The sequence below is a fragment of the Acomys minous genome (assembly GCF_964271855.1).
Source record: "Acomys minous genome assembly, chromosome: 9".
NCBI lineage: Eukaryota > Metazoa > Chordata > Mammalia > Rodentia > Muridae > Acomys > Acomys minous.
The window spans coordinates 101199358-101213455 of NC_140490.1; positions in this window are offsets into that span (position 1 = coordinate 101199358).

The following is a 14098-nucleotide window of genomic DNA, read 5'->3' on the forward strand; positions in this document are numbered from 1 at the left end:
GTGTGTGTGTGTGTGTGTGTGTGTGTGTGTGTGTGTGTGAACAAACATGTGAGTACAGTATATCATGAAGAAAAGAGGACAAGAAAGGGTAAATATTTGGTAATGAGGAAATATGAAATCCAGGTAATGGACACATGCGTCATGAAAGAAGATATTAAGCTAACTGTTTTTCTACTTTTAACACTGACGTTGATTTTTTTGTGGTGGATAAGCGCACAAAAATATAATTGATAGTGGAAGTGTACATTTCCACTGTGAAGCTCTGCAGCTTCAGAACGGCTACTCTGACTGTGTAGAAGTCCATTGAGATATATCGACTTTGGGTATGGCTAATCTCATTGCATAATGCTTTTGGATTTGAAAACTCTTTGTGGTGAAGGTTTAGTTATTTTTTTAAAGGCAAAATAAAGTCCATTCTTCATAAAATTAATCTTTCAGTTACCAGGAGTTTTGCATTCAAACCTAGGTGCTAACAATCTTTTTCCAAGGAAGCTTCGTTATTTCATTCCTTTACTATCTCATTCAGATGTCAGCCATATTTAAAATAAGTAAATGAACTTCAACAATACATGTTTAAAATTTGAATCACTGTGTAATGCTTTAGACGAGAGCATCCTAACCACTCTTCAACTCCGTGTTTTCTTCTATTTTGTAAATTTTTCTGATCCCCCGTCTTGATTTCCCTTGTCTAGGGTTCTTCTATATTATAAATCCAGGGCATGAAAACTTGTGTGGTAAATCAAGTAGCTACTTAAAACTATCGTCAAGTAAAATATTAACATATGGGATTAGGTAAGACTTGCTCACTGCTCCCAAGTCTGTTTACCCAAGCCCAAACGAGAAAAGTGGCTTTTAAAAGATGTGAAAAATCAATCAACTCTATGTAGCACATGGTACCATTTCTCCCTCCCTCCCTCCCTCCGTCCCTCTTTCCCTCCCGCCCTCATTCATTCCTTCCCTCCCTCCAGGCTCCAAAACAAAACAGCATTTTGGAGAACTCACAGGAGCTGTCTATACTCAGGCTGGCCTGTGTACAATCCTACTTCCTTCTGCCTTTCCACTTACTAACTCCACAAACATTAAGGGTTTATTTATCGCCTTTGGGCTTTTGTATTCTTGTCTACAGAACAGAAATAATCATCCTGCTCAATTAGGCTTAAGAAGCACAATTCAGACAAACAAGACTGGCTGGGATTGTCATGTAGCTGGAATGGGACCCTGAAAGGTGTAGGCAGTGTGTCAGCGGCTTCGACATGTTGCATTCTCTTTTGTTCCTGTGACACTCATAAGTGCAGCAAAACTGACTGAATGAGAACATCTGAACTCATACCTAGCCTAGATCCAAGAACTGTGACCATTTGGTACCTGACAACACAGTCCTTGGTGGGCTGAGCACAGTTGATAAAGTTTCCTGGACAGCAGAGAAACCTAAACCCACTACTGACTGCACACGGGCAAATGCTTATATGTTCTTAAACACCCCACAAGAAACTGTTGAGTGCTGATTATCTGTGCTACATTATAATTTTAATGGTGGTATCAATGTTTGCTCTCTTCTAATAGAAGATGGTGTTTACATCTTTTTTTCAAGGCACTTCTCTCCCATGCTTATGATTCTAGCAAGCAATCATAGCTCTAGAAAGATGGTGATTAATAATGATGGTGGTGGTGGTGGTGGTGGTGGTGGTGGTGGTGGTGGTGGTGGTAATAATATAACTTACTTGGGATTATTTTAAAATAATGACTTTTGGCCAAAAATTCCAAATAGTAATAGCCAAGTCCAACCTCCAGGTGCCTCAACAACTCACATGCATGATGTACTCAGGGTGTCCAGATGGAGACAAACTGGGGCAACAGCCCAGAGTCTGGCAACATTGCCAAGAAAGTAAGGCAAACCCAGACAAAGAGTTTAGGCACTTGCTCTATTGAGCAAGAATGGGCGAAGAATAGGGAACCTTGGTCTAGTGTGGTTTAATTCAGCTCTCAGTGTTATTATTCAAAAACCCTTAAATTTTATAAATGAATGCCACATTGTTGCTCTATAGAATATTAGCTGTTCATGCAGAATGTCCCCAGACCTGCTGCTGGACGCTCCCAAGCTGTATTAGCAATCTTAAGTCCTGGTTCTGTCGAATGACACAGGGGAATAATGACAGCATGGATGCTCCTTACAATTAATAAGACCCAGTAAAAACCACACAGTGGTGTTGTTATTGTCATCATTTATTGGCACAGATGAAATGCTGCTGGAGCTGTGTGTGTTACTTATCTAATAGCAAAGCATTGGGTACCAGGCTAAAGGGTAAGAGTGCATTCAGTCAGTCACCGACACTGCTTGCTTTAGAGCATGGTACTCTTTTGACTGAGTTCTTAGGAGGAGGACTGAGTTCTCGCAGGAGAAACATGGGGTCGGTGGGAGTAGAAAGAGGTGTGAAGGAAGAGGCATGGGAAGAAGCTTTTAAAACTCCTAGCATTACCAAGATGAGACTTGATAGCCTATGACCATATAGTGGGGGAGGAGATCCCCCCCCCCACCTAGGGGAGGGGAATAGGGTAAAACCGGGAGGGAGGGAGGGAGGAATGGGAGGATACAAGTGATGGGATAACAATTGAGTTGTAATCTGAATAAATTAATAAAATTAAAATAAATAAATAAATAAATCTCCCAGCATTAATGTTTCCAGTGAAGCCAACTCACAGCGAAACCTATGACTGAGAACCCCAAATATCAGGCCAAATCCACGGGCAACACACTAAGCCAGCTCATTATCATCCCCTCACGCCATTCTTCTCATTAATCAGACAACTAACTGAAGCCTCCCCATCATACAGTGGCCAAAAGGCTAACAGAAGGACCAGAATTCCTGTGACAAGAGTAGGCAGCTACCCAGGGGGACAGCATGATTACCGCTGAGAAGCAACAGCCGTGTCGGCCAAACCTGGTTTGCAGCAAACAGAAAAAGACCAAGGCTCTGAGCAAGAGAAGCCTGCGGAGCCTGAGGGAAACAGGCTCTTCCATGAGCAGGAGGCATGCTCAGAGGCAGCATAGGGCCGTTGGAGGCCTGGGTGCCCAGCATGGAGGACACATGAGCACAGGGTATATAGTTCAGTCTGCTCAGCAGCCCTTATCCACATGGATGGACACGCCATCTGCAGCAGCATTTTTAATGGTGGCGTTTAGTTCTTTTTGCTTTTTTTTTTTTTTAACTCAAGGAGCAAAGCTCCATATATGGTATAGACATGGGTGTATAAACACACACAGAGAGACAAATGCACACAAATGTTGCTTTTGCAAAACACAAACTTAATGCCTCTGCTGAACTCAACGAGTTCTCTTGAATTTAAAACTGATTCCCTTGGCAAGAAAATCATCTGCTTTCACAACTTGGTGGAATATTTTCAGATCACAGCCCGTCCTTTTGTTCTAACGACTGCTTCGTTACATATATCAGTGAGATGGCATGTTTTCTGTCTGGGCTCAACTGAAGCTGAATTTTTAATGAGCAGAAAATGGGAAATGAGGGCAATGCTAAAATACAAAATTCCCTTCGTGATCTGCTTCTGGCCCTATGTCCATCCACCTTGGGAACTGTCTTTAGCATTGAGAGGTGCTTAGCAACCACCACATTTTAAACTACCAATTAAATAGGTGCTCCTGCTAAGCCACCAAAAAAAAAAAAATCAGAACAGCATTGTTTACCCTTCTGAGTCACTTAGGCTGAAACACTAAACTAATCTTATGTCAACCTTGGGCGTATAGACACGTGGTGTCTTCTCCTTTGCCACATGGATACTGGCACCTCTGACTATTCTTCCGGTTATTGGTAGCATCACACCATTCGGTGCTTTTTTTTTTCTCCTGGCCTTCATTATGTAAGAGCAATCTTGACTCCTCATTAGATGCGTGTGCCATTGCACATGTCTCCTGAGTACAAAGCTTTTTGTTTGCTTGCTTGTTTTCCATTGCTGAATGAAACCAAAGCCTTAAGCATGCCAGAGATGTGCTCTATCACTGAGCTACGCCACTGTCCTAAGTTGGCTTTATAAGATACTGGAAAGTTCTCCAAACATTCTTTTTTCTGTAGCCAGATTATTTGGCTACTTTATTTGGGTTCCTATATCTCCCACCCTTCTCCACGCCTGTCCCTTCAAACCTGCCCCCAGCACTAGGTAGGAAAGAAACAAGGAAAGAGAGGAAAGGGAGCTAGATCTCTCTAGACTACTTCCTGCTGATTAGGGGCGTCAAGTTCCTTGAAGAAACTCCATTCTTCATAGTCAGGATATCTTCAACCAGCAATCCACCAAATAGCAAAAGCAGCATCAGGAATGAGCAACAGCAAGGAGAAGCAGCAACCACCCCCTTTGAACACTCTCCGGCCTCTCTCTGGGCTCTGGCATTTATAAGAGTCCCCAGAATTCCACTCATATAAACTATCTTTAGCTGGCAAAATCGTGTACCTGCCAGAGCACGAGACAAATCACAGACAGCTGCTGTGGTCAGTCTGAAGCAATTCCCTATCCCACCCTTGAGATTAAAACAAACACCATTCCCATAACATTTCTATGTTTAAAAAAAAGAAAAGAAAAAGAAAAAATTCTCACTACAAAGATGTCTCTATACCCAGTCAATGCAATGATGTGCTAATGGATAAAAGATAAAGATTGCACCTAACCCAAAACAGCATATTTAAATGTTGTTTGTGCTGAGGATAAATGTTTTTAAATAAGTATGAATATGTTGTGAGGGGCTGTTTAAGACCACATCTGAAGCTTTTTCACTCGTTTAGATTTTATTTACTGACCCCTCTTGTGCCCCAGGCACTGTTCTAGGAAATGAGCCCCGTAACAGTAAGGAGGCGGGCACACACTCAGACTTCCAGGGAACTTCTTAAAATGAAGATTAACAATGAATAAGTACTTAGGGAGTGGAGCATGAGTTCACAGTAAAGCAGGTACAGATGCCAAGCTCCAAACCAGAAGGGTTGAAGAATACACACGGACTGTTGGAGAGAAATGCTTGATGGAAACTGATTTAACTTGTAGATCTCAGTGTGGAATGGGAAGTCTTTGCATAGTGTAAGTAGGGACCGTCTAAGAAGTAGTTCCCAGCACAGAAAAGACATGTAAGCACTTTATCAGGGCGCATGACCGTGGGGAGGAATAGGGAGGAAGCACAGGAGATGGCAAAAGCCACTGGACTGTGCTGCAAGTGTGACCACGATGAGAGAAAGATGGACTAGGTACAAGGTTGGAAACATTTTACTTGTCATATGGTTCAAAGAAGGGTTGTCCTTAAGCCAAACTTCCCTTTGTTCCTGCCTGGGAACTGCCTGCCAGAGATATAGCTCTTGGGAATAAATCAAGATACTTGTCACAACCCAGCGCTGGGTCTTGGTCATTCACGTGTCTTATATTTGGAAGTCTTGGGCAGCATTCCTTTTGCTCATGAGTTTCTTTTTAGCTCAAAAGAACAGTCTTTATTGTCATAGAACATTCTGATTGACCCTCCATTAGCTATTTATTTTGTGCTATTGACAAACTATTTGCAAACTAAATAAATTATAGTTGTAATATGTGCCGCCTAGTGCCTAGTGTGTAGAAGATGATTCGTGAATGACCGACCTGCACGCTTGTCTTTTTTAGCTGTACAGCGCGTTCATTTACACGGTGTGGAACTTTGAGGACCTACTATATGCAAGATAAGAAAATAAAATGATTCTGCAAGCAATGTAATCTCTGCTTTCAAGATGTTTTACTAAATAAAATGTAAGCACAGAAAGCATTATTATCCGTAGGAGAAAAGAGCACTTCCTTTAACTGCTTGAATGACAGCTATTGGTACTTGATACTTTTTTCAATTTCATCTTCCCAGATGTGCTGTTATGATACTCAGGTTTCTATGCTGATGTGCAATGTAAAGTGTATAAATGAAGCTCTGGGAAAGCCTTAGCGCAGTAAGTGCAGTGCACCTGCATCTGCCCAGCCCCTTGTCACATGGTTTTGTGCCTTTTCCAGTCCTCCCTGGGATACCTGCCATGTCTACCTTGTCTACCCATCATGCTGGCAAGTGTTCCCTGTGTCAGTTTGCCCTTCAGAATGCTTTCTCCAATGTCCATTCAAAACCTTGAATTTGGAGGACTGAGCGCTTGCTTTATTTATTTATTTATTTATTTATTTATTTATTTATTTATTTTGGTTTTTTGAGACAGAGTTTCTCTGTGTAGCCTTGGCTGTCCTGGACTCGCTTTGTAGACCAGGCTGGCCTCAAACTCACAGCGATCCGCCTGCCTCTGCCTCCCGAGTGCTGGGATTAAAGGCGTGCGCCACCACGCCCGGCGCGCGCTTGCTTTAATGATCCAAGCATGTGAACCTTTGTTCAGCATATCCAGACAGTGTCTGATTAAAATCAATCTAGATATGGCTCGATTATACTTCAGTTGTTCAAGAAGTTTCTTTACAAAAATCCACAGAACTCAATGAGTAGTCTGGGGAAATGCTTGCAATAATACTAATAGTAACATCATCATCATCATCATCATCATCATTATTATTATTATTATTATTATTATTATTTAACTAAATACACCTCCATTGGAGCAGGAAGAGCCAGCTACCTGCCCTGCCTGCTTCTCTTCTGCACACCTATGAACTGTGTGTGTGCAGGATGACTGGAAAGAGACTCAAAGTATGGCAGCTTTCATCTCTTGGAAAGTTCAGAGTCTCAGTGTCACCATCTCAACTGCCAATGAAACACCTTTGGTGAGGACCATTCATTCTTATTTGTAACATGGGTTCATTCTGTATCCTTATGAAGTGCTCTGTGTTGTCACTGTAACAGGTCACAGTAGGAAATGGTGGAAGGAATAAGGCCACTGATTGCTTTGTACTGCAGTCACCACTTCACAGACACCTGAAGCTCGGGAATATAAATTATTAGTTAGTAAGTGAAGATGCTGCATAAAATCCAAGGTTTTTCCTCATCCAGTTTAACTCAACATTTTACTTTCTTTTCTTTTTTTTTTTTTTTTTTGAGACAGGGCTTCTCTGTTGCCCTGGCTACCCTAGACTAGCTTTGTAGACCAGGTTGGCCTTGAACCCACAGAGATCTGACTGCCTCTACCTCCCGAGTGCTGGGATTACAGGCGTGCGCTACCAAGCCTACCTTTATTTTATGTGCATTGATGTTTTGCGTGCGTCTATGTCTGTGAGCGCCAGATCTTGGAGTTACAGACAGTTGTGAGTTGCCATGTAGGTGCTGGGATGTGAACTTGGGTCCTCTGGAAGAGCAAGCAGTCAGTGCTCTTAACCACCGAGCCATCTTTCCAGGCCCTGGTTTGGTTTTTTGAGACAGGGTTTCCTCTGTGTAGCCTGGCTACCACACCCAGCTTCTTCTAGACTTTTTAATCGTAATCAATTCCATGAAGTAAATATAATGCTTTGTGACATAGGTTTGATCTTTGGAGAATCACAAAATGTTGTCATAGCTAGAATAATTTATATGTCTCTTAAAAATCAATTTTCACCTGCCTGAGTGTAATATTTCCTTACCGAGATGCAAACTTCACCAGTCCCTTTACACACATCATTTTCTAGGATCTGCAAGTATTAGAATTTGAAGAAAAAAAATAAACTGTTCAACACAGTCTTTACCTTCAGAGAAATCTGAAAATTACAACCAACCTCACACCAGCGGGCTTTCAAAACTCCCAGCCATCAGATTCCATAATTCTGGGATTTAACGTGTTTAAGTTTACTGAACAGAAACTACAAGCAAATGAACCTAGTACACATCAAGCAGTTTCGTCACTAGTGTTTACTGAAAAGCTGTGTGGTGCTCTCTACATGTAAAATACAGTCTTCTCTGTTTTGATCCAAGGGCATAGACACATTAGCAGCTACTGGGATGGTCTTCCCTTGCCTCTTCTATATAGCTGAAGTCCTCATGATCACTTAGAAGGCCTTGTTGAAATTCGTTTGGTTCCCCTACTAGTAAACCATAAATAAGATAGACCCCCTCTCACACCACTCACTCCACCCCCACCCCACACACACGCATTAATCACACTGAATGGGCGCCATTAGAAGTTCTTATTTTATTCATCTAAAAGGATCCTGATGGATCCAGTGCTTGCTTATAAGCAGAAAAAAAAAAAAAAACAACAACAACCACAACCAAAAAAGAAAGAAAAAGCTGTTCAAACCACAGTTTGAAATTAAGCCTTCTGTGGTCTGAGCAAACATGATTGTCAGTTCTTTTATGCATTTTCAGCATTGCCACAATTAATATTTGAAAGAAGCGTCACCAGTGACATATTTAGAAACAGAAATCTTAATATTCTTTTCCTGGTAGCCTCATTCCATAGCTCAGCAAAGCAGAGGGAGCTGCCCAACCCCCCACCCCCACCCCCACGCAGCAATGGCCCTGCCAGAGGAAACTGGGTAGGTGACTGCAGGGACTTACAGATGAGCCATTGCAAAGCCTACCTGCCACTTACCTCTTAAAAAAAAAAAAACGATGCCCAGGAGCTGAGGAAAATAGTTCTGTGCCTCTCCATCGGGCTTGTGCCTAGCACCCAGGGGATAACTGTAGCTATTTATAGATAATCCTTTCTTGGAAAGGTCAGGTTTTATGAAGTGTTTATGACCCTCTCCCAACCAAATACATTCACTTGCATTGGAATCTGCCGGGAGGAAGGTAAGCAGATTCAATTTGCATCCAAAGCTCTGTGCCTGGTATAGGAAGGGGAGTTTCATGTCTGCACCTTGCATCAAATATTAGAAAGGAAGCCACATGTTAATGCCCATCTATGTCCATCCTTTGTCCCCTCTTCCTCTGCATCCTTGTCTCTCCTGCCACCGATTGGTGTTTTTTTTTTTTTCCACACTCTGAAAGACAACAATTTGAAGATACCTCAAGTACCACATCTTCATTGGCTAATGAAGAAAGCCAGAGTTCACAAATCAGGTTAAGAAGGTATATATCAGAAGTGGGTCAAGTGCTCTGGATGACCAGCCTTTGCCCACGCTTACCCAAGAACACACCTGCGAGAGTGAGTCACGCTGTACTTGCTTTGGTCTATCATGGCCTTGGTTTTCATACTCAACCTCTGGAGAGATGATTTTTATTTCTACTTGATTGCTCGGTACTGGGGAGCATCCAGCTCTTTAAATCCAAAACTAAATCTGCAAGTGCGCGCACCAAAACCAAATCCTCCTCTACTTACAGAAATGACACCACCATTCCCCCAGTTACATAAACTCAAGAGTGTGTACATTGCTTTGACTCCTCCCTTTAGTGAACTTCCCCTCTCTACTCATTGGCTGCTTGGGTGATGGCTCTTTTCCCCACCCTTAGCTTTCACTGTGCTTTTTAAATTTTAATAAATATTTTATTAAGTCTTTGAGAATTTCATACAATGTATTTTGAACATAATCATACACAGCTCTTTTCCTTACCTCCTCCTAGATCTTCTTTTACCTTCTTACCCAGTCCGTGGGTTGATTATTATTATTATTATTATTATTATTATTATTATTATTGTTGTTGTTGTTGTTGTTGTTATTGTTGTCATTGTTATTATTATTATTATTATTTAATAAGTCATCAAATCCAATTTGTTGCCTATGTATTTCTCAGTATACAGCCATCCACTGAAGTGCAATTCATCTATCAGGAGGCACATCCTTAAGAAAACTGATTCTTTGGGAACTGGAGAGATGGCTCAGAAGTTCAGAGCCTTTGCTGCTGCTCTATCAGAGGACCAGGATTCTCAACACTCTGAAGCTGCTAACAACTGCCTGCAACTTCAGATCCAGGGGATCCAGCATCTTCCCCTGGCCTCTACAAGCATCAGGCATCAGGCATACACACGGTGGACTGACATGCATGTAGACAAAACACCATACACATGAAAAATAAATAAATCTATATGTTTTTTTTCCTAAAAAGAAAACCGAGTCTCTCTCCCCCAGAAGCCATCAACCGTCTACAGCCCCTCAGTTGGGAGTAGGGACTCATGACTGCTTTTCTGCTCTATGCTATACTGTTGACTCTCTTGATCTTGCACAGGTCTCATGCAGGCAACCGTACCTGATGTGAACTCATGTGTGCAGCAGTCCTGTTATTTTGAGGAGCCCCCATTTCACTCTGGTGCCACTAAATCCAGGCTCTTTCGATCTTCTCGTTTCCACTTCCATCATCTCTGAATCTTGGAGAGGGGATATGATATAGATGTGCCATTTGTAGCTAAGCTAGTCGTGTGTGTTCTATGCTGTTTGACCAGTTGTGAGTTTCCTCATTAATCACTGTCTGCTACGCAAAGAAACTTCTTTGATGAGTCTGAGAGCTACGCTAACCCTTGTGAGGAAAAATTTAAATTCAGAGGGCAGTTCAATTCTATGTCCATTTAGAAAATAAAATAATAGTAACAAGAGGAGGAGGAGATAACAAAAATGTCAACCATGAGCCCTTGGCCAATATTTTCAGTGTCTGCCAGTAAGGTGGGCCTTAAATACAAGCAGAAATCCATTGGTTACCCTCATAACATTTGTGCCACTGTTGCCCCAATGGGCATATCTTGCCGAGCTAATCATTATTATAGTTCACAGGTATCATAGCTGGGTAAAACTGCTAATGATGTTTCTGCCACAGCAGCCTGCATACCACCTTCCAGTACGATGAGAGCTAGCCAAAATGAAGGAAGCTTCCTAGTCAGTTCTAACTTGATTTCTCCATGTCCTATGACCAATGTGTACAATACCTTTTTGTGTGTGTGTCAGAGGGGATTCGAGACAGGGTTTCTCTGTGTAGCCCTGGCTGTCCTGGACTCGCTTTGTAGACCAGGCTGGCCTCGAACTCACAGAGATCCACCTGCCTCTGCCTCCTGAGTGCTGGGAGTAATGTGTTAAGCAACAAGGTCTTACCACCAAGTTCTGGCATGAAAACGGTTTGGGGGAGCGGCGCTGTAGGGTACCTCTGACCAACAGCTCAAGGGAAGATAGCCATTGCGGTTGATGTTTTGTCTTGTTTGTGGTTTTTTGTTTTGTTTTGTTTTGGGGGGTGTTTGTTTGGTGTGTTGTTGTTGTTGCTGTTGTTGTTGTTGTTGTTTGGCACTCTACAATTTCTGTGATAAGCACAACACCCACGTGCTTTCACTTCTTTTGCCTCTTATCATAAAATCTTTAGACTTGTGTGTCTAACTTTTGAGTATCTATAAAACACGGGAAACTAGAATGAGCGCATCAGTCGGGAGGGGAGAGAAAAATCTTAAGGGAGAAGGAGTGAAAGAGCACAGGTAACGTGAAAGGGGGCAGGTGGCATAATGGGGACAGCAGCTTAAAGGGGAATCAGCTGGAAGTGTGGGGCGGAGGGGGCCATTGAGGAAGAGATAAGTAACTCTAAAGATGTTTGGGAAGGCCATATTTTATATGCTTCATACAAAATGATATGATGCCCATGTCTCTGGAGACATGAAAAAAGTAAGGTCTAACAGAGGCCAGGGTGAATATCGTTAGTAACAGTATATTATGTTCTTGAATTTCACTAAGAGAGTAGAGTTTTTATGATCTTATTACAAAAACCAAATGTAAAAATCATTAACTGGTAGAAACTATTAATTTTCATGATGTAGCCTTCCCATGACGTAGGCATATTTCAAGTCATCAGTAAGGGGGTTTCAGTCTGAAGTGGTCCAAGTCCTCTGTTTCCAATCTGGGCCAGTTTACACCTCTGTAGACATACTGCTAGTTCTCTGCTCCCAGGAGGTAACCACAGTGATGCCAAATTTGTTGAGGACACCAGATCTACATAGTGCATCTTACTCCAGGACTCCTGGATCCAAGCAATCATCCTACATAAGTCTTAACCACTGTACCATCCTCATTGAGACTGACATAATCCCTGTCCTCTCATACTCTATTTGTAAATAACCACTTACAAGGAAGAATAGTAAGGGTCCTGCTTCAAGGAGAACCAGAGTGCTTTGAAATACAATGAAAGGACCAGTATTTGCCAACAGGGTCAATAGAATTAATGTCTGGCTGATAAGTATTGGTTCCCTCCTCTTCTGGGCTCTTCCCTGCTCAAATGCCTTTAATCTCACTGCCACTGTATGCAAAATGCTGCTTGGATTTCTCACATTTCTACAGCTATGCACTGAAGCCCTAACTCCTTTAGGGTGAATTTCTTCCTAGTTCTACCTAAGTCCAAATCCAGGTGCCATTCTCGCAGCTGATTCAATTCCATTAGTTATGTACCCACAGGTGTGGGTTGGGGATGGGGAGCTGGATCAAATTGTATAACATATATATCTTTGACAAAGAGAGTTATTTGTCAAAATGAGCTGCAAAGCAGTCCTTTGCTCGCACACTGCAATGGGTCACAATAGTTTGGGCAGGCTTGTTCAACTCTTGTTTTAACAAATACCAAATTGTTCCTAGGATTTGCATTCCAATCACTCCTTTAGGTTAGTTTGAAGTACTAGCTTTATCTTTCCAAAAGGCCTAGAACTAACTGACTTTTTCTCTTACTATAATTAATGTCCTTTAATGTCCTCCTCCACCACTGCACCCTTATTCTGCCTGTTATCCACCTTTAAAAGTCTTAGCCATCTTCCAAATCTGGCTCACAGAGCTCAATTTTTCTAGAAAGCTCTATGAGATATTAGTAAAGGCTGGTTATAAATTCCTCTATATATATCTAGAATGTTCTAGGGACTTAAGTCTTAACCTTGGTAGCAAGTACCCCTACTGGGTGAGCCATACTCGAGCCTTCTCTTTTTAATTACTAGAAAACTTCTATATTGTTTCCATGATGAAGATTCTAACATAGGTTTTCATCAACTATGTGTAAGATTTCCCTTCTCAATGTTTACTTTTCACTTGTCTCTTAGATTAATTTTAGATTAATCTACCCATTCTAACTTGAGAACAATAATATTTCATTTCAGTTTTATTTGCAATTTTCTGATGATTAGAGATACTGCATGTTTGTCACATGTTTTGACTATCTTCCCAAGTGCTGAGGTAACAGCTGTGTACCACCACACCATATCTGCTGTTGGTATTTAGTGGGAACTGGCTTGAATCTCTAGGTTGCTTTGTGTACTATGTGTATTTAAATGACTTGACTCTTCTTATCCATAGATGTGGAATGTACTTTATTTTGTATGTCCTCCTCAATGCCATTAACTAATGTTTTGTGGTTTTCATTCTGAAGACTTGTTAGTCCTTTGATTAAGTGCAGTCTGGTGTTTTGGTTTTGTTTATGTAGCTATTGTAAATAGGAATGCTTCTCTTAATTTCTTCTCCAGATGTTCCCAAATGGAATATGACAACGCTACTAATTTTTTGTATGCTGGCTTACATGCTGCAATTTTGCTGAGCTTGTTCATTAATTCTAGTATATTTTAGTGGAGTCTTAAGGATTTTCTCAACAGATCGCATCCTCTACAAACAGTGACAATTTGACATCCTCTTTTTCCAGTTTGAATGCCTTTTATTCTTTCTCTTCTCTATTTGTTCTAAGTGAACGTGATTCAACCTTACAGTCCTTCTCCTTGTAGATTTCAATGACCTCATAGTTTGAAATTTTATCTTAATGATTTTTACATGTACATATAATTTATTCCACTGGATATGAAGCTTCATAAGGATAAGGACAGTTTCTTTTGCATCTTTATTCAAGACATGATGCGAAAAGGATTCTAGATACAGGTCCAGAAGTTAGAAGAACCCGCAGGAGTTCCAGATGTTTTGGTCTCAGCCTTTCCTAGACTTTAATAAGTAGCCAAATTTTGTCCACTCTTCTTTCTGAGTTGTTCTTATACAATCCATTCTTTAACCTGCCATCTTATATTATATTTAAATCAGCAAGCTTTAATTATAAAGGGCCAGGCAGCAGATCTACTAACTGATAGGAGCCATAAGCTTGGTATAGGTTGCACCTGTTCTTCCTGGACAAAATGTGAAATGCTTTTGAGACAGGCTTATTAAACTCTTGTTTTAATAAACACCAAATTGTTCCCAGAATTTGCATTCCAATCTGTCCCTTAGGTTAGTTTAAATTGATGGTTTTACCTTTCCCAAAGGCCTAGAACTA